The sequence below is a fragment of the Equus quagga genome, chromosome 20 (assembly GCF_021613505.1).
Source record: "Equus quagga isolate Etosha38 chromosome 20, UCLA_HA_Equagga_1.0, whole genome shotgun sequence".
Lineage (NCBI taxonomy): Eukaryota > Metazoa > Chordata > Mammalia > Perissodactyla > Equidae > Equus > Equus quagga.
Genome location: NC_060286.1, coordinates 8,915,123 through 8,939,560, shown reverse-complemented (window position 1 = coordinate 8,939,560; position 24,438 = coordinate 8,915,123). Strand labels below are relative to the sequence as shown.

General features: G+C 39.1%; 1 protein-coding gene across 1 annotated transcript in view; it reads left to right on the top strand.

Moving 5' to 3' along the window:
- Positions 1 to 24,438, top strand: part of KCNH5 (potassium voltage-gated channel subfamily H member 5) — a 305,105-nt gene that overhangs the window by 239,633 nt on the left and 41,034 nt on the right. The window lies entirely within an intron of this gene.

Here is a 24,438-nt window from a genome sequence, read left to right as displayed (position 1 = left end):
CCCTCTTAAACAGAAGCTTCACTGAAGTTAACACAGAGGAAACAAAATCAAGCCAAGAGACAAATTAACATCTCTACTGTAGCAACATCGAAATGAGCATAAGCAAATCAATGTAATTCTTTACCCCAGGTTCTAAGAGAGGATAAGACCGCAGGATTCATATTTGTACTAGCTGTGTCGCAATATTTGATCTGTCTTTGAATGGCATTTTCAGTTTATGTTTTTGTTAATAAATGGTTATTGAGCATCCAACCTGCAAGACAAAATGTAAAGAGCTCTCAAGATCACAGAGACTAAATATGGAGTCCCTGTGCTCGAGGAACTTACAGCTAAGTGTAACTATTATGTGAAACACAAATCTGTGAAACGTATGTTTGTACAAGTAGGTGAAAGTTAAGGCAGTGATGAATGGGGAAGAGGGGTGCCAAATAGGAACTACAAATGGAAGTTCCTTGCTTATTTGTTAGGGAGCCCGAGTCCCTTTTAGTATTAACCATAAATATGTCTGCTTTGGTCTCTGCTCTAGCTTCTCCAATGACAAACTCCTCCTCTACAAGGCAGCCTGTTAGATATTTGAAATTCTTATATCCTATTAGGTCTTCTCCAATATAAATTTTGCCAGTTTTGAAATCTTCCCACATACTATGAGATTACTGAAACTGCTATCCATCGTCGTTACAGTCCTCAGAACAGACATTTGTCACTGTCCCCCTCAAAGCATGTTGTTTACACAGTATCTCATCTGATGTTTGTAATATTCCTGTAAAAAAAGGCAGTTATTTTCTCTTAAAACACGCGAGGAAACTCGGGCCAGAGGGATTACTATCAAATAACCAATTGATTTGTTTGCAAGGCAAAGTGTCAAAGAGGGATAATTAAGACAACTCACTAGTAGAAAATAAATTCTGGTTCTTCAGAATGAATCCATCACAAAGCTCTGTTACCTCTCTTTCTCTTTCACACATCTGAGCATGTGCGCATCTCTCTGTCTCAGACACACACACACACAGGTTCTGCAAGCTGAGTGCACATGCCAGCGTGGCTACCTCTGGTAGGAAGAGAAGCTGGAGACAGAAAGCCCGTGTTGTTTCGTGGGCCCCAGGAGTGGTGCCCTTACCTCTGCAGATGCCGGTGCGCGAGTTACAGTGAATGGCTTCTTCTCTTTCTAACCCGTGCCCTGTTACAACCTGTATCTGTTTTTTTAAAAAAATAATTCCACCCTTCTGAAACTGATGGACAGTTTCAATAACTTGGCAAAATGTGGGGACAGGTGTATTGTCAATCAGTGTGTTTATTGTCACAAAAAAGTATTCTCATAAAAGAGAGAAACTGTGAGAAAATATCCTCCAATGATCCATGAGTATAACTACTGTTTTGAAAGCCTATTTTATTACCCATGAACTTCAACATATTTTACTTCTAATAATTAATCTTATTAATTGTCAATAACCCACAGATGAGGCTGTATAATCTCCATCTCATTGATGATGAGGTTGGGGTTCTGAGGGTGGGACAGCTAGTTGCCAAATAAATTATGGGTCAGGGCCAGGATTTGAATCAATCTCTGTCTGGTTCTTAAAGCCATATTCTTTAGACTATGCCATGTTGCTTTGAGTTGTCAAAGTAGCTGACATTTTTTTTCTACAGCAATATTCCACAGACACACTGTCAACAGTTTATGGAGCATCTCATTCACTTAGTCACTTTAACTTTGTTCCCCATTGAGCTATTATTAATAAAAAAATTTTGTTCATATTGCTATCATTGTGAGCATTCTTGCAGTGAACATTTGTTGGGAATAGTATAATCAAACCTATGTCCTTAGTACGTATTGATATCTCATAGCTGTATAACCATTAATTAAGGGCACACTCCTGGTAAGTCAGGGGAACAGTCTTGGACCCAAATTTTCAGCCATCATAGATTCCGGCTCTGGCCACAGGACACATAGGGTGGCTCAGTGGAGAGGTTTTTATAGTGTTCAGTTCTCGGTGGCCGCAAAAGGGAGGAATGTGATTGTGCCTTCGCTGCTTGCCTCCATCTCCATTAAGGAAAAATAAGATACTCGTTATGTAAATATAACTCTCACTAACCATCCTTAAGCCCTTCTATATAAAAAGTTTAGAACTATAACTGGTAATTTCATCCAACAGCTAGAGCAGGTTTTGGCAAACTTTTTCTGTCAAGGGCCAGGTGGTAGATATTTTAGGATTTGAGGGCCATACAGTCTCTGTCTCAGCTTCTCGACTTCACCGTTGTAGCATGAAAGCAGCTGTCTTAGCTCAGGGTTCCACAACAAAACAGTGTGGACTGGCTGGCTTAAACAACAGAAATTTATTTCTCACAGTCCTGGAGGCTGAGAAGTCCAAGATCAAGGTGCTGGCTGATTTGGTTCCCCAGTAGGGGCTCTTCTCTTCCTAGTTCGCAGATGTCTTGCTATGTCCTCACATGGTGGGGAGAGAGAGAGAGGAAGCGATCTCTCTGGTGTCTCTTCTTATAAGGGCACTAATCTCTTCCTGAGGACCCCACCCTCATGACCTTACGTAAACCTAATAACCTCCCCAAACCCTCTCGTCAATATCATCACATTGGGGGATTAGGGCTTCCATCTATGAGTTTTGGGGGGACACAATTCAGTCCATAGCGGCAGCCAAAGATAGTATATAAATAAATGAGTGTAGTTGTCCTTCAGTAAAACTTTATTTACCAAAACACTTAGCTTCCCTTGGGCTTTAGTGTGTCAGTTGCTGAAAGTAGGGGACTGGAAGTTAGATGGGGATAACAGTGGGTATGCAAACAGAATTCTCTCCCCCTTTATTAGAAAGCAAATCTCTACTACTTGCCACCTAGCCAGAGGGTTACCATGAAATGGAAAATACCATATACAAGAGGTGGCCACACACACACACACACAAACAAAAATCAAACAAAACAATGTGGCTACAGGAGCCAGGTAGCTAACACACGTGAGTGGGGCAAGGTTAATGTGGCTGTGAAGGCTGGAGAGTTCGCACCATATGTGAAACGGGTAGCTGCTGCTCAGTCTGGTTGCACATTGCCTTGCTGGAATGCAGCCCAGTGTTGCGTGGTTTGCATTTTTTTTTTTTTCTTTGAGAAGCCAACAGTATGATTTTTTATGTTGAAATCACATTAGTTTGGTAACTAATTTGCTTTGTTTTTTAAATACTATGGTCAAATGAAACAAGTCTGCTCGCTCTTGGTCCAACAGTTGGTGAACTGAATGCGATGATTTAATGAACCTTTGATCTTGTGATACTAGAAGCCTGAAAATTTTACCTGGGGCCTGTAAATTTGGCTGAGAAAAATTATTACATCTTTAGTTTCTTTAACTTCTAAGTGAAATTTAGTTTTTCCTTTATAATTATAAAGGCTGGTAACAAACTACAGTATTATTAGAAGTACCAAAATAAATCATAGATATTTTCGTATCATACTGTATTTGTTGAAGATATCCTGAAATGTTGTTTACACTCATCACTGCTTAATAATCATGGTAGTTATTAGACCTGCTGCTAGGTGATGTTATTGTGTTAATAAAAAAGCAGGCAGATTACTATCTTGTGAATTACTTTTTAATATTTTGATAACTGGATTTCAGTATAATGTGTTTCCTTTGCAATACTATGTATTTTATTTTGTGCATTTAAAGCAGCCCTTCTGAAATGAGGCCTGTTCTACGGGTTTTACCAAACTGCTGCAGATTAAGACCTCCTGTGCGAGAGTCAGAGTCTGAACTGAGTTGAGCAAAAGCACTGATTGGTGCATTTTCTTTTCAATAATATGAACACAATTCCATAGTTTCCAATAAGTGTAAACATATTCAGAAAAGTCATCGGAAATCAACAGAAGAAGGTTGACTCGCTTGCTGACTTTATTTACGTGTTTATTTGCTTAGCCAATTTAAGATACCATTTCCTGGAATGACAGTATGGTGTGTATTAACTTGAGGTACGGGTCTGGGAAGGCAAGCAGCACAGCCAGCACAGGTGACATCTATATTTTAAAGGATTCTAATCAGACTTTTAAAGTAATTGTTGTACCTCTGCTCATTCTGCCTAGTTGTGATACCTGGCGTTTATCATTTGTGTAAAAAGAGTTAACATAGCAAGCATGACCGCTGTGCTTTGAAAGACCTGCGTATGAAATGTGCCTTTGGCTGGCATCTGGGAATGTGGATTTCAAGAGGGTTCCCACCACTCAACTGATAAGAGTGGCTCATTGTGCCTCTACTATTTATTCAAAGAGTGTGGTTTATGCTAAACATTTACTGTCTTTCCAGGAGTCTGAAATTTTGTATGTGCCAGGCAGAGGATACCTATGTGACCAACCTCCAATGAAAACCCTGGGCACTGAGTCCCTAATGAGCATCCCTGGTGGCAACACTTCACAAGTGTTGTCACAACATGTTGCTGGAGGAATTAGGAAGGGGGCCTTCGGAGGCTTCGCGCATGCACCTTTTCCCTGTGCTAATTTGCTTTGTATCTTTACGCTGTAGTAAGTCAAAGCCATGAGGATGATTATGTGCTAAATCCTGTGAGTCCTTCTAGCCAATCATCCAACCTAGGGGTGGTCCTGATGACCACCGATGTACCACTTATAAAGATTGATAAGAAATCTGTGTTCTCAGAGGTCCTCAAATCTGCAGATATCTTGGTAATTTCACTGTAACCTTTTTCCATAAGAGATGCTGAAACCTACAGACATTATATTTTACGAATATAAAACAATTAGACTTTTTTTTTTTTTGGTGAGGAAAATTGTCGCTGACCTAACGTCTGTGCCAATCTTCCTCTATTTTGTATGTGGGACGTCTCTACAGCATGGCTTGATGAGCAGTGTGCAGGTCCGTGCCTAGGATCTGAACCTGTGAACCCTGGGTCACGGAAGTGTAATGTGCGAACCTAACCACTATGCCCCTGGGCTGGCCCCAGAGATATTTTAAAATTGGTGGGTATATTTGTCCATGAGACTGTCAGGAGAATTCTATTTCCTTGAAACCTGAAATAAATCCTACATTAGCACTAGCAGATTCATTAACTATGGCTGGGATTTTGAATTTTTTCTAAATATTTCCTTTAGTTTCAAGATAGCAAGAATATAGTTTCCTCCAGATGGACTATTTAAATAGGATGAGGGAGGAGTTATATTTGCTACTTTCTGTCCCTCTTCTGATGAGACAGTTTGATGAAGTGTGGCACGGAAAGTATTGGCTGGCTCAGTATATAGTCAGTATATGCCTGTCATGCCTCTTCTACGTAACTGTGGGGTTATGGAGATAAAAGGCCAAGTGCATTCTCTGCAGGAGCCTGCAGTCTAGTGAGAGAGTCCAATGAATAAATCATATAGAATCAGAGAAGTGCTACGAGAGGGCTTCACTCAGGGTGCAAAGGGGGCACCGGGGAGTTGAATCCACTTCATCCCGGAGGAGGAGATGAGGAAGGATTCCAGGAGGTGGTGATGACACTGGAGTTAGGATTTCAGTTCAAACAGAGAAATATTCCAGAGCAGAGAAGGATCTTGCAGATTGCCTAGTCCAACTTATTTTCTTTAAAGATAAGAAAACTGAGACCCAGAGAATTAAATGACTTGCTCAAGTTCACTTAGCAGAGCTTGGACTGGAATCCAAGTCCTGTGAATCCCATGCTGGCTGTATTTCTACTGTTTAGCCTAGATTAACAGCCTTGTGTAGAAGATTGTGAGTAAAATGCAATACTTGATTGTGTTCAATTTTAATAGGGAAGAAGGAAGGTATTTGGTATGAGTTTGCATGTGATTCTTAGATTGATTTTAGTGTTTTTCATGCCATGTTCAGGATAAAACTAACAGTGGAGCCAAAAAACCGAGTTATAGGCAGTGTTCAGAGTCATGAGCAGGACTCCCAATCTCTGCATGAGCCAATGTGTATCGTGTGGCTCCAGCAGGTGTATCACCTGTATTGTGAAGGGTCTCATTTTAGTAAAAGCATGTAACTTACATGTCAGTATTGTTCAAGAAGTGTTACTAAATATGGTAAAATGTTGCCGTGCCGATAATACTGCATTCTGATATAGTACTCTTTGCTATCTTGTCAGTACTTTTAAGAACTATACTGGCTGCTGCACCATTTGGTATAAACATATGTAAAAATAAAATTTCTCACATTAAATAAAACCCCTTTTCTTTCATCTTTGTATTTTAAGGTTTTTTTTGAGGTTAGCACTTTCACATTAGAAGTTGTGAAAAAAATATTGTTTACTGCCAAATGTGACAATTATGATTGCTAAAAATGTTAGTTGATCAAACAAAAGAAAGGAAGATAGGAAGAAAGAAAGAAAGAAAACAAAAATAAGTGTTTCCATATAGAATTGGGAAAATCTGAGACCAGGTTGAGAGCAGGAAACAGGCATGGAACAAGCCAATGTTGAGAACAATTCTTTGTTAGGAATGAGAGTTAAATTACGATGTGGCCAATTCTAAAAACTAATAAAAAGACTGCTAACTGGAATTTGAAAAGAAAAAAATAACTAAGGTTGAACAATGTCAATACAGGCTAAAATTGTATAATAAAGTGGGCTCCCCTTTTAAAGACTACGTCTGGTACATAGAGTTGTCATGGTCAGAGAACTGTTGCATCTTTTCACTCTGTGGCTCTGCTGAATTTGTTGCTGGTGTTAAGTAAAATTTCTAAGCCAAATGGCTTCAGAGAAGATGTTTCTGGTACATCTACTACTGTCATGGGGTGGAGTCCATTGGACACTGATCAAAAGTGATACAAAACTGACACTTGCCCTTTAGTTGTGGCCTCAAAGAAAGGCCTCCACTGCTTCCTCAGAGACTTATCTTGCTCCCAGTTTCTACTCCTTTTTACCGAACATCTCTGTATCCCTTAGTTCAAGACGCAGGCTAATCTGGGCCCCCTTAATAACATTCATTTAACCCTTGTATTAGTCTGCTTGGACTGCCATAAGAAAATAATACACACTGGGTGGCTAAACAGAAATTTCTTTTCTCACAATCTGGTGGCTAGAAGTCCAAGATCAGGGTGTCAGCAGGGTTGGTGTCTGGTGAGAGCACTCTCCTTGGGTTACAGATGGCGGCCTTCTTCCTGTGTGCTCACTTGGCCTTTCTTCGCTGAGTGCCTGCGGGGAAAAAGAATGAGCTCTCTGGTGAGAGAATGAGCTTTCTCTTGTCTCTTAAGGACACTAATCCTATTGGATCAAGACTCCATCCTTATAACTTCATTTAACCTTAATTGCTTCCTTAGGGCCCAAATCTCCAAATATAGTCACACTGGGGGGTTAGAACTTCAACATACAAATTCGGCGGAGACAACACAACACAAACATTCAGTCCTTAACAACCTTTTTTTTTTAAATTAAATGTGAAAGAGTAACTTTGAGAAACATTCTAAAATCGAAACTTACAGCTGAAATAGGTCTTCCTTACTGGAGATGTACTGCAGCGTCAGCAGGCAGTATTGATTTTTGTAACTTCTGGGTAATGCATAATTATCAATACTCGCAAAATGTTCTGGCACTCCTAGAGTGATTTTAAAAAGGGTTCCCATTTAAACGTGGAAAAATTGCCCCCAAGAATGATCAATACAAATCCTAAAATGGAAAAGCAGAACATAGAGTCACCTGTAGCATCCCTTTCACCCCATAAAGCCAGAGTCCTTTTCCAGAGATGGCGCTGTTTTTAATTAGAGAGTCATTAAAGCTAGCTGGCAATTTTATGGGTAAACATAGCACCAATCTGTATTTTAATGTTCCAGTAATAAGAAATAGTGGTTTAGGCTCACTGTTGCACTAGCTCAGGCTCAGAACTCAGTAACTGTTTTTCTTTCCAGAAAGCCTTCTTTTCATGGTGAATCCAGTGGCCTAAAATGCCTTTTTTTCCTGTGAGCAATGAAGCATCTCTACAAAGATGACCTTTTGCGGATGGCAAACATACTGGAATTGGAAATGAAATAGATCTAGAATACTTCTTTGCTGTACATGTGTTGCCGACTACATGCATTTCAGTAGTTAATACGGGCATCTTTGAGGAAATGATCTAGGAATGTGATCATGGGAGTTCCAACTTCACTACTTTCTTTTCTCCCCTCCCCCTACACTGGGATATCAGCTAAACAAAATATGGGAGCGTATTCATTTCACAAATTCATACTTTTTTTTAATCCCATGAAGAAGATATTACTAAAACATTGTCCACAGTTGAAACAAAAGACAACTTGGTCTCCATAAAACTCTGGAGTATTCCATAATATCTATGCTTACTTCTCATGGCATTGATTGTGGTACTTTGGTTTTCTATTTACATTTTTGTTTATTTTAACTGAACAGTGAGCTCTGTAAAGCAATCTCTGTAATGACCAAAAGAGTGCCTGCTATATAACTGAATGAATGAAACATGAATCAGGCATGCTATCCAGCACAGTTTTTATCATCACTGACTAGAATAATCACTGTCATCTAGAAAAACAAATGATACCCTTGACAACTTTAACTTTGGCAAAGAGCCTTATGAAATAGGCTTATGAAAATGACCATTACTAATTAGTGTTAAATCACAATCAGAGTTAACTTCGAGTTGCAGTGTCTAACCATTTGTGCCCGCAGTTTCTGTCCAGTGCAGTAGTTGTCAGTGGTTGCAGAATAGTGCAGCAATTTTGACCTCACTGTTGAGTGAATTAGGATCACCTGATGCCGGGGGCTGTGCGTACAAGAATAGAAGCTTAATTTCATTCTAAAGGACTTCGAAGAGCTAACTTTTTTGTTGCAGTTTCCTTAGAAGAATCTGCATACCACACTTTAACCTGAGCAGAGTGTGGTTATAACCCTGTTACCTCCATTGATAATCAGGATTGCCAAGTCACTGTGAAGCACAGGCCCCGCTGGCAATAGCTCTGCTTACACGTTATGGTTTGTAGAATTTCTCTTCCAAACTGATGTAGCTCACTGCCTTGCAGTTTACATGCCACAGGCGTTATTTCGTTTGAGATAAAATCAGCACTGAGGGAAGTAAGCTAAGAGAGATGAGGTGACTTGTTTGTGGCCTCAGAGCTGATAGCTGCTCTGAGGCTCTAACCTCAGTTTCCCAACTCTGAGTGGCTCTCATTCCTTTGGTGGTAGTAGAAAGAGACAGGTTTCAGCGATTCCAGAAGTTTGTCACATGCATTTAGTTGAAGCAGAGACCTAATTATGCAGTCTTTTGAGCCCTTACGCTGCTTCTATTTAGGGCTCTCTGTTGGTCTTCTTCCAGACATAATAGAAACTTTTTCACATTTAGTTTCAGGACAGAGGTTCACAGATCCCTCACTCTTCAATAATGCCTCCAAAGCAGTTATTTAAGGACAGAGTCTCCCAAATTTCAGAGTGGGGACTGACTTCAATAACTTACCAACTTACTGGACAGTAGATTACACTGTCTATGGTTGGACAGCTCCCGTTTTCAAAACTAGAGTTTATTCTGATTGCAAGAAAATACGTATTTTAGTAGGAAACAAGAAAGAAATGAATAAACCTTTAGTAGACAGAAGAGTATTTAGCTAACATAATATAAGGGGGTAGATATTTTATACATTATTTTTCTTGGGAATCCTCAAAGTGGCCATCAATCACTTGAAACATTCATTTTGATTTTAGGGCTGAATCCTGCCTTACAGTAGTGCCTTTGTAAGGATGCCAGACTTCTCATTTCCAATGTATCTACCACTTCTTAATTCTCAACAATTAATCTTTGATGAGGGGCCACTGGAAGCAAAGTGCTATATCATACCGTCTTCATTGAAAGAAAATACTCCTTTCGAATTAGAAAGCAAGGATTTCTATTAATATTAAGACTGACATGTCTATATTATTTTCTTCCCTAATGCCTTTTGGTGTTGATTTGAATTTGGAATACATGCCGTTTTTCCTATCCTAACTTCTTATCTTCTTATGTCTCTTTTTCCTTCTCTTTCTTAGAAAAAGAAGTTAATGGATGTTCTCTGTGGTTCAATATAAAATATTAAATTTGGATCTGTTTACCTACCTGTATTTGAATATATTTTTAGGCAGCGTACTTTTCTGGGGGGTTCCTCCCTCCTCAACCTCCAAGACAACATCTAAATTTGATCATATGGTTTGTCATTATAGGAATTTTTTCTCTTCGCTTTTTGAGCCAAATCCACTGACTCAACTTTTTCTGTCCTCTGAGGTACCTGAGAAAATAGAGAGCTTCACAGACATATATTCCAAAGGCTTCCACACGGATTCTGAGCAGTAGCTTTGTAATACTTTACAACGGGACGTATTTTGAGAAGCATTTGGTTATTCAGAGGAGGGGTTTCAAGATGCATACAGTGAATTCAGCATTATTGTGAATTCAGTGAATTCAGACTATTGCCAAAAAAGGAAAACAGATATTGTAATAAAACATATCAATTTATATAGAATAGAAAGCATTTTGAAGCATTGTATACATTTTGCAAATGAGAAACTAGAAACTCGCTCTGTGGTTAGATTGAATTCTTTATAGTTGACTATTATGACCAAAATAGAATCCTGAAATGTCCACTTTTTTCCCAGCTGGGAGGTGCATTTCATAGATTTTGACATTCCAATCAAGTGATCTTTTCCCAAAAGAATCAAATCAAGTCATTCTACTAAATAGCCAGAGACACTCAGGTGACCCAGCTAGGCTACAGTAATTTCTCGCAGAGAAAGTAATTCGTTTTCTGCCCCTTTTTTCTGAATCAGGTTATACTCAATTCACCCAACACTTCTAGAAGTTGGCATTTGATTTCACTGAGGTTTGTTCTATGTCTACCGTTTTATCCTCTAGAGAGTGATGTCATCTGTAGAAGTTCAGCAGAGGCACTGTCCCTTAAGAAACTCACAATCTGGAATGGAAACTGCAAAGTAAAAATTATGGCTGCTAATTTTGCATGTACAAGGCAGCCAGTTTCTTTAAAGGCAGCACACAGAGGTAATGTGGGGCGCTGGACCCTGTCCAGGAATTTGCTTCCCTCTTTTAACAGGTGCCTTGGCAACAGCTTTAGAAATGGTCGTGGAGCATAGCACGATTCTAGTACGTTAAATGGGTACTATGTGACAGAGGTCCTTTGAAAGTTAGTTTCCCGTAACGGGAAGATACATGCCCCCTCTTGAGTGAGATAATAGCGTTTCCTAATGCTCGGAAATTCAGAAACCAGGATGACCCACTTAGCCATTGTAGAGTGTGCTATTGCACAGGGAAAAGTCTGTTGTGCCAGCAAAGAGCAAGCACAAGAGATCAGATCCAGCCTGCTGGATTTATGACTCCATTAAACCAAGCTGACTGCTGGCTTGTTAATAGCAGCATGTCCACACCTGATGGTCACAAAGTGGCTTGTTACTGAAATCACACACCAGGAAAACTTTCTCTGTGGGCTGTTGGGAGTGGGGATGAGGGTGGGCAGCAAAGAAAAGTGCCTGTCGGGGGCCCCATCCCCTTCATTCTAATGCACAGACTTCTCCAAAGTCTTTGTGAAGAAGGTCTTACATGGACATTTGCTCTGGTGAGAAAACTATCAGTGTAGATTTCGATTTGGTGGTTTTACCAAAATGAAAAATCTCTGTTGTTGGGTTCCTAGGCCATTCTACTTGGCATATTCTTTTAGAGGGGTGTTTTTGTGAACTAGCAATTCTATGAAGGTTGGCAAATGTTAATGAAGCTCAAACAATGCTGAGAGAAAGAGAGAGAACTTAAAAATTCAAAAAAATCAATCAGAGCAAGTCTGTCAACAGAAAAGACTTGCAACGAATGTAATTATATGAAAATGTATCTGATACTCAGAGGGTAAGCTGGCTTTACTATACCAGGCAGAATATAAGAGATTTGAATTTCCAGCTTTTGAACAAACTTTATGAAATAAACATTTCAATCTCTTTCTGGAAGCACAGGCACCTCTATATTTTCCATGGTCAAATATTCATATCCCAGAAATAAATTCATAATTGATGCCATAGAATTTCAAATTATGCATGCATTTTCTCATTTTGTCCAAATCCTCTAGAGCAAAGTACGCCCAGTTTAGAAAACTGCTGCTCTAGTCTAGATTGCCGACAGTGGAAGTATTCAATACTTGGGTGTGTTCCAGTTTGTCAAAGATGCAGCAGATTAACTCGAGCTAAAGAATATCAGAGATGCAGTTAATATCTCACCAAAATAAGGTCAAACTAATATGAATGACCAGGGCTAGAATAAAGACAAAGTATAGCCATTTATACAGCAGCAAAAACTGTTATTTTAAATGGAGAACAGGGCAAAGGTATTTATTGAGTCATAAAAAGACTTTTTTCCTATGATTTTATTGAAATTGTAAAGGTCTATAACATTGTATAATTTGGGGTTTACACTATTATCAGTTTCAGTGTAGACTGCATCGTGCCCACCACCAATGGTCTAATTTTTATCCGTCACCATGTGTATGTGCCCCTTTACCCCTTTCACCACCTCCCCGCCCCCTACTCTTCTGGTAATGTAACCGAAAGTTCGGTCTCTGAACCCGATGCCAATCCAAATAACGAGAACAGAGTCTTGAGTGGAAGAGGAAAGTTTTTTACTATGCCAGGCACAGGGAGCAAAGCAAGGGTTCATGCCTCAAAAATTGCTAGCTCCCCGATGAGGAATGGGTAGGGATTTTTATTTGGGGTTTTGGGTAGGGGAGGGGCCGCATGTAGCTTGTGCAGCTCGCTGCTTTCCCACCAGCCTGCGTTTGGCCTTGAGAGGCTGCTTGCAGCGAGGGCGGGCCGGATGGTGAGATAGGAGGATGGCAGGTGGGCGTCCTTTGCCGTTGTCTCATCTTCCTGTTTGAGGTGGGTTCAAGCGCCGGGAGTCAAGGAGTTGAGGTCTGGGAAGCCTCCGCTCCTTGATATTCTTGAAACAGTGGCTTTCCTGGCAAACTTCAAGGACACATGATTAGCTAAACTTTCCTGTGCCTCCAACTCCAGGCCACCTGGGCTGTTAACAATTTGTAATTCCCATTTAGTTGTAAAGCTCAAGGAGTCAAAGTTTAAAGAAACAGGTATTTACGTATGAGTGGAGCTAGAGAAGCAGGAAAGGGGGTGGTGGGTTTTAGTTTTAACCCCATAAACACTAGGTTCAATGTGGGGGAACTGATATCAGGGATGATGTTAAGAGCCTGTAACAGTAACCACTAATCTCTTCTCTTTATCCATATATTTATCTTCCACATATGAGTGAAACAGTGCAGTATTTGTCTTTCTCTGTCTGGCTCATTTTTCTTAGCATAATACCCTCAAGGTCCATCCATGTTGTTGCAAATGGGACAATTTTATATTTTTTATGGCTGAGTAGTATTCCATTGTATATATATATACCACATCTTCTTTATCTGTTCATCAGTCGATGGGCACTTGTGTTGCTGCCATGTCTTGGTTATTGTGAGTTATGCTGCAGTGAACATGGAGGTGCACAAGTCTCTTTGGATTGTTGATTTCATGTTATTTGGATAAATACCCAGTAGTAGGATAACTGGATTGTGTGATACTTCTATTTTTAATTATTTGAGAAATTTCCATACTGTTTTCCATAGTGGTTTCACCACTTTGCATTCCCAACAGCAGAATATGAAGGTTCTCTATTCTCCATATCCTTTCCAACATTTGTTATTTTTTGTCTTGGTAATTATAGCCATTCTGACAGGTGTAAAGTGATATCTCATTGTAGTTTTGATTTGCATTTCCCTAATAATTAGTGATGTTGAACATCTTTTCATGTGCCTGTTGGCCATCTGGCTATCTTCTTTGGGGAAATGTCTGTTCTTATCCTCTGCCCATTTCTTGACTGGGTTGTTGGTTTTTTTGTTGTTGAGTTGTATGGGTTCTTTATATATTTTAGAAATTAACCCCTTATTGGATATATGATTTGCAAATATTTTCTCCCAGTTGGTGGGTTGTCTTTTTGTTTCCTTTGCCTTTCAGAAGCTTTTTAGTCTGATGTAGTCCCATTTGTTTATTTTTTCTTTTGTTTCCCTTGCCAGAGTAGGCATGGTATTTGGAAAGATGCTGCTAAGACCAATGTCAAAGAGTGTACTGCCTATATTTTCTTCTAGGAGTTTTATGGTTTCAGGTCTTACATTCAAGTCTTTAATCCATTTTGAGTTGATTTTTGTGTATGGTGTAAGATAATGGTCCTCTTTCATTCTTTTTCATGTGGCTGTCCAGTTTTCCCAGCACCAATTATTGAAGAGACTCCTTTCTCCATTGTATGTTCTTGGCTCCTTAGTCGGAGATTAACTGACCATAGAAGTGTGGTTTTATTCCTGGACTTTCACTTCTGTTCCATTTATCTATGTGTTTCTTTTTGTGTCAGTGCCATTCTGTTTTGATTACCACAGGTTTATAGTATATTTTGAAGCCAGGGACTGTGATGTCTCCAGCTTTGTTCTTTTTTCTCAAGATTGCTTTGTCTATTTGAAGTCTTTTGTTGTTCCCTATAGATTTTAGGATTCTATGTTCTATTTCCATAAAGAATATCATTTGGATTCTGATTGGGATCTCATTGACTCTGTAGATTGCTTTAGATGCTGTGTACATTTTAACTATGTATATTTTTCCAATCCATGAAAATGGAATATCTTTCCATTTCCTTATATCTTCAATTTCTTTCAATAATGTCTTATAGTTTTCAGTGTATAGGTCTTTCACCTCTTTGGTTAAATTTATTCCTAGATATCTTATTCTTTTTGTTATGACTGTTAATGGTATTGTGTTCTTGACTTCTCTTTTTGCTAGTTCGTTATTAGTGTATAGAAATGCAACTGAGTTTTCTAAGTTGATTTTGTACGCTGCCACTTTGCTGCAGTTGTTGATTATTTCTAATAGTTTTCTGATGGATTCTTTAGGGTGTTCTATATATAGAATCATGTCATCTGCAGACAGCGAGACTTTCATTTCTTTCTTTCCAATTTGGATTCTTTTTGTTTCTTTTTCTTGCCTGATTGCTCTGCCCCAAACCTCCAGTACTATATTGACAAGGAGTGGTGAGAGTGGGCACCCTTGTTTTGTTCTTGTTCACAGAGGGATGGCTAGCAGTTTTTCCCTGTTGGGTATGATGTTGGCTGTAGGTTAGTCATATATGGCCTTTATTATGTTGACGTACTTTCCTTCTATACCCAGTTTACTGACAGTTTTTATCATAAATGGATGTTGGAGCTTGTCAAATGCTTTGTCTGCATCTATTGAGATGATCTTGTGGTTTTTATCCCTCATTTTGTTAATGTGGTGTATCACATTAATTAATTTGTGGATGTTGAAACCATCCCTGCATCCCTGGTATAAATCCCACTTGATCATGGCGTATGATCCTTTTGTGTATTGCTGTATTCGGTTTGCCAATATTTTGTTGAGGATTTTTGCATCTATGTTCATCAGTGATATTAGCCTGTAATTTTCCTTCTTTTTGTTGTCCTTGTCTGGCTTTGATATCAGGGTGATGTTGACCTCATAGAATGTGTTAGGAAGTGTCCCATTTTCCTCAGTTTTCTGGAATAGTTTGAGAAGGATAGGTATTAAATCTTCTTTGAATGTTTGGTAGAATTCTCCAGAGATAATGTCTGGTCCTGGACTTTTATTTTTTGGGAGATTTGTTATTACTTTCAATCTCTTTACTTGTGACTAGTCTATTCAGAGTCTCTATTTTCTCTTGGGAGGTTGTATGATTCTAATTTATCCACTTCTTTTAGGGTATCCTATTTCTGGGCATATAGTTTTCCACTTTATTCTCTTCTAATCCCTTGTATATCTGTGGTATATGTTGTAATTTCTCCTGTTTTATTTCTAGTTTTACTTATTTGAACCTTCTCTCTTTTTTCTTAGTGAGTCTGGCTAAGGGTTTCTTAATTTTGTTTATCTTCTCAATGAAACAGCTCTTAGTTCCATTGATCCTTTCTACTGTTTTTTAGTCTCTATTTCATTTATTTCTGCTCTAGTTTTTATTATTTCCCTTCTTCTGCTGACTTTTGACTTCATTTGTTCTTCTTTTTCTGGTTCTGTTAGGTGTAGTTTAAGATTACTTATTTGACAGTCTTCTTGTTTGTTGAAGTGGGCCTGTATTGCTATGAATTTCCATCTTAGATCTGCTTTTGCTGCATACCACAAGAGTAGGTATGTTGTATTTTCATTTTCATTTACCTCCAGGTATTTTTTAATTTCTCCTTTGATTTCTTCATTCATCCAATGGTTGTTCAGTAGCATATTGTTTAGTATCCACATATTTGTGACTTTCCCAGCTTTTTTCTTGTGGTGGGTTTCTAATTTCATATCATTGTGGCCAGAAAAGATGCTTGATATGATTTCAATCCTCTTAAATTTATTGAGGCTTGCCTTGTTTCCTAAAATATGGTCTATCTTTGAGAATGTTCCATGTGCACTTGAGAAGAATGCGTATTCTGTTGTTTTGAATGGAATGCTCTCTGTATATCTAGTAAGTCCATCTGCTTAAGTGTTTCATTTAAATCCACTATTTCCTTGCTGACTTCCTGTCTTAATGATCTATCCATTGACGTAAGTAGGTGTTGAGGTCCCCTACTATCATCGTGTTGCTGTTAATTTCTCCGTTTAGGTCTGTTAATAGTTGCTTTATATTTTTTGGTGATCCTGTGTGAGGTGCATATTTATTTATAAGTGCATGTCCTCTTGGCTAAAGTCCCTTTTATCATTATATACTGCCTCTCTTTGTCTCTCATTGTCTTTTTTATCTTGAAGTCTGCTTTGTCTGGTATAAGTATGGCAACATTTGCTTTCTTTTGTTTGCCATTTGCTTGGAGTATCATCTTCCATCCCTTCACTCTGAGCCTATGGTTTTCTTTAGAGCTGAGTTGTGTTTACTGGAGGCATCATATTGTTGGGTCTTGTTTTCTAATCCATCCAGCTACTCTGAGTCTTTTGGTTGGAGAATTCAATCCAATTGCATTTAGAACATTTATTCATACGTGAGGGCTTAATACTGCCATTTTATCTCTTGCTTTCCAGTTGTTCTATATTTCCATTGTTTCTCTTCCTTTGTATTTCTGACTGCCTTTTAATTTGGGTGGTTTTCTGTGGAGGTTTTCTCAGTTTTCTCTTTTTTTATGAATTGTGGCTCTGCTCTGATTTTTTGTTTAGTGATTACTGCAAGGTTTGTATAAAAGATCTCATAGATGAGATAGTCCATTTTCTGATAGCCTCTTATCTCCAACAACCTAAGCAGGTTCCATCCATTGCCTCTTCCTCTTCTGAGTTATTGTTGTCACAAGTTATTCTGTTTTGTGTTGTGAGTTTGTGACAAAGTTGAAGTGGTTATAGTTACGTTTGATGCTTTCCTTCCCTTTAAGTTAAAATAAAGTATTTGCTACTCTGTTCTGAAAGAGAGCTGCAGTTTCCTGATTTTGTCTATTTATCTTCTTGCTCAAAGCTTTGTAGACCTTTGCCTTTTTGTTTCAAGTAGGAGGGCATCCTTAATCATTTCTTGTAGGGGACTTCTAGTGGTGATGAACTCCCTCAGTTTTTGTTTATCTGGGAAAGCTTTTATTTCTCCATCATATCTGAAGGATAGTTTTGCTGGATAGAATATTTTTGGCTGAAAATTTTATTCTTTCAGTATGTTGAGTATATCATTCTACTCTCTCCTAGCCAGTAAGGTTTCTGCCAAGAAACCTGCTGAAAGCCCGATAGGGGTTCCTTTGTAGGTTATTTTCTCCTGCCTTGCTGCCCTTAATATTTTTTCTCTGTTGTTGACTTTGCCAGTTTTACTATTATATGCCTTGGAGAAGATCTTTTTGCATTGATGTAATTAAGAGTTCTATTGGCTTCATGTATTTGTAAATCCAGTTCCCGCCCCAGGCTTGGGAAGTTCTCAGCTATTATTTCTTTGAACAAGTTCTAAGCTCCTTTCTCTCTCTCTGATCCCTATGGAATACCTATAATTATTGTGTTGCTTTTCCTAATAAGTTGGATATTTCTCTAAGAATTCCTTCATTTAAAAAAAAATCTTAGTTTTCTCTTCTCCTCCACCTGAAGCATTTCTAGATTTCTGTCCTCTAAATCACTAATCTTTCCTCCATAACATCAGGTCTATTTTTTAAGGATTCTAGATTTTTTTTTTAATCTCGTTAATTCTGTTCTTTATATCCAGAATTTCTTCTTCTTCTTCTTTTTAATAGTTTCAGTCTCTTTGGTGAAGTATTCCTTCTTCTCATTAATTTTATTCCTGAGCTCATTGAACTGTCTTTCTGAGTTTTCTTGTATCTTGTGAGTTTCTTTATGACAGCTATTTTGAATTCTCTCTCATTTAGATTGTAAATTTCTGTGACTTTAGTGTTGGTCTCTAGAGATTTGTCATTTTCCTTCTGCTCTGAATTGTTGCTGTAGTTTCTCATGGTGTTTGGTGAACTAATCTTTTCTGGCACATTTATGGTAGTATCAGGTGGCAGATTCCACCTGATACTGCCAGGGGGAGGCAGGAGCTGTGTTTCTCATCCCACCCCATCTGCTGGAAGTTGTGCAGGTGCAGTTGGTCCTCCCATCAGACAGGAAAGGTTTTGCATGTAGGCTCAGGGTTACTCCCCGCTGAGGCACATGCCCACTTATGGGGCCACAGTGGTACTATGGACACTCACATTGGCTGGGAAAGTGTTCACGAACATGTGTGTATCTGCCACCACATCTTCTTATAGTTGTCCTGTCCACTGTGCTTGGTGATTGGGGCTTCTTTATGGAACCCACACCTGAGCAACTTTTTGGGACTGCAGCAGCAGTGTGGGCTCTCCCACCAGTTGGGAAAGCTTTTGCACATTGGCTCAGGGCTGCCGCTGCCCCTTCCCACAGTCATGCCAGGGCACATTTCCACTTTTGGGACTGAAGTGGTACAATGGGCACTTGTGCCAGCCAGGAAAGCATCTGGGCATGTGCACAGGGCTGCCAGAGAAGGGTAGGGGAGTGCTCACTTATCTCCACCACTTCCCAAGGAGTCAGTCTATCCACCTTCAGATGTATAGCTGTGTGGGTCTCTAAGACATCCTGTTGTGCCATGTGGGTTTCCTCCATTGGTCAATGAATGTCCATTTAGTTGTAGTTCAAAGTGAGAGAGATAAAGGTAATGGCTCACTCCACCATGTTGCTGACATCACTCCAAAAGACTTTTGTTCTCAAAACAAAAAATTTAAGGTCACAGCATTAAACTATGGGACAGTGAAGTCATTAAGATCTAGACAAATGGAAGAGAGGTTGGGAAACATATGTATTATAAGGAAATAGATATATGTCACTTGAATTGCTATTTTATGGGAGAAGCTAACCACCTTATCCTATGACCTCAGCTCCCTCCTCAAGGATCAACCTTGGGCCCCTTACTCCATTCACTGCCCCATGTACTGGCTCCACATGATCTGTCCTTTCTCTACACTCCTGTACCACCCAGCACTGTATCATTTATTTGTTATTTACTGTAGGTTGCTTTGTAGGGTTATATGTATTAAATAGATGTCCTGGCCATGACTGTTAAGCTCTTAAAGGTAGAGAAATATCTATTAACTAACTCATACATTCCACCTCTCTTTGCACTCCAGCACCTCAGTGACATTTGTTGATTGAATGAATGAGTAACAGTATTGCAGAGTTCATTAACTTAAAACAATATATGCTGCTTCCTTTTCTGGTAGTAGAACCTGAGACTCGTGGGGGAGAAAGTACTGACAGGAAAGTAGAAGGAAAAGAGGTATCCAATTTAGTTATTTTTTAAAATTCTGATAACTACTGGGATCATTTTAATGTATCTTTAATAAGAATTTGCAAAGATTACATTTTTGAGGAATTAGAAAATTCTTTGGGAAATTAGAGATAAAAAATTTTAGTCTTCCCATTGGATTTCTATGAGCAGATACATTTTAATTGATTAAAACCTGTCCAAAATGGTAAGGGGAAATTGTTATATTTGGGATTCTCCAGAAGGTACCTGAATTCTTTCTTTGCCACCATCAGGCATTCGATTTAGAATGAATCTTTAGTTGTTGTTTCAGTGAAAGGGAAAAGCAGAAAGCAATCCAGACACATGGCTCCTTCTCTCTTAAACAACTGTAGGCAGGAGAAGTGGACCATAGCTTCCACCCAATTCAGAAATAAAAGCAGTTCTGTTCATAGTCAAGGAGCATCTATACTCTTTCCTAGGGAATGTCCTAAGATCTCTCTTTCCAAGGACTAGAGAGCCAGCTTCAAGTTCAAGTGTGTGATCTTGGGCACATGAGTTTACTCACTATACCTCAGTTCATACATCTGTCAAATGAGATTAATAATAGTCAATAAATATGCATGGAGTGCTTCTTAAGTGCCAGGCACTTTTCTAAATGCAGAATACCTAGGAGTGAATAGAACAGATATGTTTCCTGTCCTCAGGGGGTTTAGGGTTAGTACGTACCTTATAGAGTTGTTGTGACTATTAAGTGCATAGAGACTATCCCACATGAGGTCTTAGGGAAGGTTAGCAGTGATGATGGCAATGATGATGGCGATGAAGATGGTGATAAGGAGACATTTCATAAGTGGCAGTGCCACACTGGTGCCCAAGACCCTGTCTCAAAATTCTAATGGGAAGAGAAGGTCAGGCTGTAGTCTCAATATTACTGGAGACTGTCAATCCTTGGTGATAAAAAAGTAAGAGAGGGGCCGGTCCAGTGGCACAATGGTTAAGTTTGCATGTTCTGCTTCAGCAGTCTGGGGTTCCTCAGTTCGGATCTCAGGTGTGGACCTATGCACTGCTTGTCAAGCCACGCTGTGGCAGGCTTCCCACGTATAAAGTAGAGGAAGATGGGCACGGATGTTAGTTCAGGGCCAGTCTTACTTACTAAAAAGTGGAGGATTGGTGGCAGATGTTAGCTCAGGGCTAATCTTCCTCAAAAACAAAAGTAAGAGAAATGTCAACAAGGTACCCAGGTTGATTTATTTAGAAGGTAGAATTGCCATCTTATAAGCCAAATGCAGTTTATAGTGCAAGGAATGCCACATGCAACAATGGAATACGCAGAGAAGTGTGGAAATAAACACTTCTATACTTGCCCAGAATTATATTGACTTTTCCGAAAAGAAATGCTTACTTTCTTTTGTTAACGCAAAGCAATATCTACTTCCACCTCTTTCTAAACTCCACACATTTAGCATAACCTCTATTAGGGGTAAAATCTCAACTGTGGTCCCTAACATTTGATGAAATCATTTGGTTGATGATACATATTAAGAGCACAGGCAGGGGTTGTGATGTTAAGTCTAGTTCTTGGCATTTTGAGCTCATGGATTATATTTTTCTTTTGCTGAGAAAGATTAGCCCTGAGCTAACATATATTGCCAATCTTCCTTCTTTTTTTGCTTAAGGAAGATTAGCCCTGAGCTAACATCCATGACAGTCTTCCTCCACTTTACATGTGGGTCATTGCCTCAGCATGGCTGACTAGTGGCATAGGTCCATGACTGGGATCCAACCCTGTAAACCCAGGCCACTGAAGCAGAGTGTGCTGACCTTAACCAGTATGTCACGGGGCCAGCCCCTACATTTTTCTAGTCTAGTTAATGAACAAAACTTCCATGCTCTGTTTTGCTGTGTTTGCTAAAATTAGCATTAGCCAATTTAACTTGACCTAAAACTTGTACTTTAACTATAGGTTCTAAATTCACCCTGAATTTTATCTATCACGTTTGACTGTCTGAGCACCCTACTTACTGTTGAAATACTGCCCCCTTAACTATTGTCCTGTGGCTACAGAAACAGAGTTATTACATAAATGTATTCCTCTTAATGGGAGACACTCAGGGGAAGCATTGAGAAAAATGGAAAAGAGCCTTTCCAGTCTGTGCTTTGGATTAACCCAGTAGTTTTGTAAACCAAGAGCTAAGTTCTCTCTTTTATTTAGAACCTCGAGATAAATTTCAGTTGCCTTTTTAGAAGTAAAAGGCAACTACATTTTGCTTTCATAAAATTTTTAGTTTCACCTGCCCTTAACATTATGGCATTTTTGAAGGACTTAATTTTCTTAAAAAATACTATTTGCATCCACTCATCTGCTTGCAGAAGAACATAATAAAGAGAAGGCACTAGTATTGCTTCAACAAGTTCATTCCACTAGTCAAATTTGTCAAAGAAAAGGCAAACTAATATCTTTCCTTTTTATAATATTCCCTGTAAGAAAATGTTGCTCATTTTATTCATGTTTGACATTTCATAGCAAAGGTAAAATTCATTTTTAATGAAAAATATTCCACAGGGTTATTAATTAAAAGAAACACAGGAAGAGAGAACTGTCATTTAAAAAGAGCAGCTCATGAATTAGAGAAAGTCTCCAGTGAAAAATACAGCTCGACAAAGCTCTCTTTCCAGGGTCGGTGGCGACAGGGCAGTGGAAGTGACCTTCACCCTGCATCCTAAATGGCACCTAGGTCATCTGGGTGTGAAATACTTCTTCATCAAAGCTTTGGTGAACTTAGAGAAGTAGCTCCTTGAGCTTATTGCTTGTATCTTTTATTATACTTAGATTTGGCCCATTGTTCTTACCAAATTGCCTTGACTACATGAGGTCAAGGATTGTGAATAATGTCATCATTTCACCCAGAGTAATATTTTATACTGTAATGTTCAACCATAATTGGCAAGTGAGTGAATCAATATCTGAGTGCCTTGTATTTGCAAGAGGACTGAATATAGTTATTATTACATGGATTTATATTCCCTTAACAATAATAATATCTCTAAGAAAAGGTTAAAAAGGCTAGAATTGTTTAATTTGTTGGAGAGAGGCTAATGTTATAAAAGTCTGCAGCAAACCCAGGTGTGAGTAAATTATGATGTAAATTTTCCCTGTGGTGTGTTTATACTTCCCTCCTTGAACTTCAGTCTTGCCTGTATCCCCACTGCCTACACTTTGTTCTCCATGCAGCTTTTTGGTACTTAGAAACACCCACCCTTCTGCTGACCATGACATCTATCTTTTGGGGTGCTGTAGAGGTTTGAAGGGGCTAAGATATAGAACCCCTATGTCCATCCCATATTTGCAACCAATTGAGAGATCAAAATATGATTATTATTACTGATAAAGCTGATTGGAGAATATGGCTTTAGGGCTTTATCTAGTGGAATTTATAGCTCTTGGCCTTGAGTCAGGCAGATTTGCTGCGCAGGCAGTGATCTGTCCAGGTAACCACAACTCTCCCCTGTGAGGGCAGAGCCTGCCCTGATAACTCATCCTTTAGTAGCTGGGCCCAAATGCTTCATCTCTGCAGAAAGAACAGCTTCTCAAGGGGAGAGGAAATGGCTAGGCTGCGTCTTCCAACCTCACCAACCAGAGAGATCACTCCTTTTCTGGGAAGAAGGAAGTAAAAGATAGGGGAAAATGTTAGGAATATTAGGCTTATAGAAGTCCTTCCATTTGGATACCTAATGAAGGGAGGGTAAGTATTCTCCCCTAATGAGAGCAAATAGAACCACAGTACTTACGAATGATTTATAACATACAGGTATAACATCATATACATAAAATATAAAACATAACATGTACGACATTCATATTCATTTATAACAAGTACTTTTATATATATAAATATAGCACATACATATACATGTATATAATGCATGTATTTTTTAAAGTATAATATATTTGTGACATATCACATACGTATATTTACACTTTAAGAGATTACCCAATCTCTACCAGAGGAATTGTAGGCAAAGTTATTATGACCTGAAGGACTGTGGGCAACCTGGAGGAGATGTCATGGGCCCATGAACATTTTTTTGGGATGACTCAGATCAGCCCGTAGGGAAAAGTGAGGATCATGGGTTAACTGTATTAGAATCAGTTAGGATACTTATTCAAGTTGCACATTCCTGGGTCCCACTTTAGATACTGAACCATAGTTACCAAGTATGGGGGGGTAAGGATTCATCCCAGGTGATTTGTGCGTACAATGTGGTTGAAAAGCCATTGCCAAAGTGACAACTTCCTGACCTGAAGGTAATGCAGAGGATTGTGACCAACTTTTGAGATCTCTTGTTCCCCACTGAAAAGAGACAGAGAAAATGGCTCAACTACAAAGTGAGTTATTTAGATTATGAGTGAAGACTCTTCTGACAATAAGGGTGACCAGGAAAATGGCTACTTTGTATGGGAACTGTGAATAGTTCCAAGTGTGCAGCATTTCCTACCCAGAGAGTCTTGACACTTACACCCATACTAGGGTATGTCGTCCATGCGGGAAGCAGGGCACCGACTGTTATCCAGTCGGTCTGTCTTGTTATGGGCCTCTGTGATGAATACCCTAGCCCCTCACCAACCCTCAACCCCCATTCAGCCTTCATCCTGAGAGTCTTTCTGGCCCCTGGCCTCTAACCAAAGTCCCTCTTCCAAAGATTGTTTAAATAAAAATGAACAAA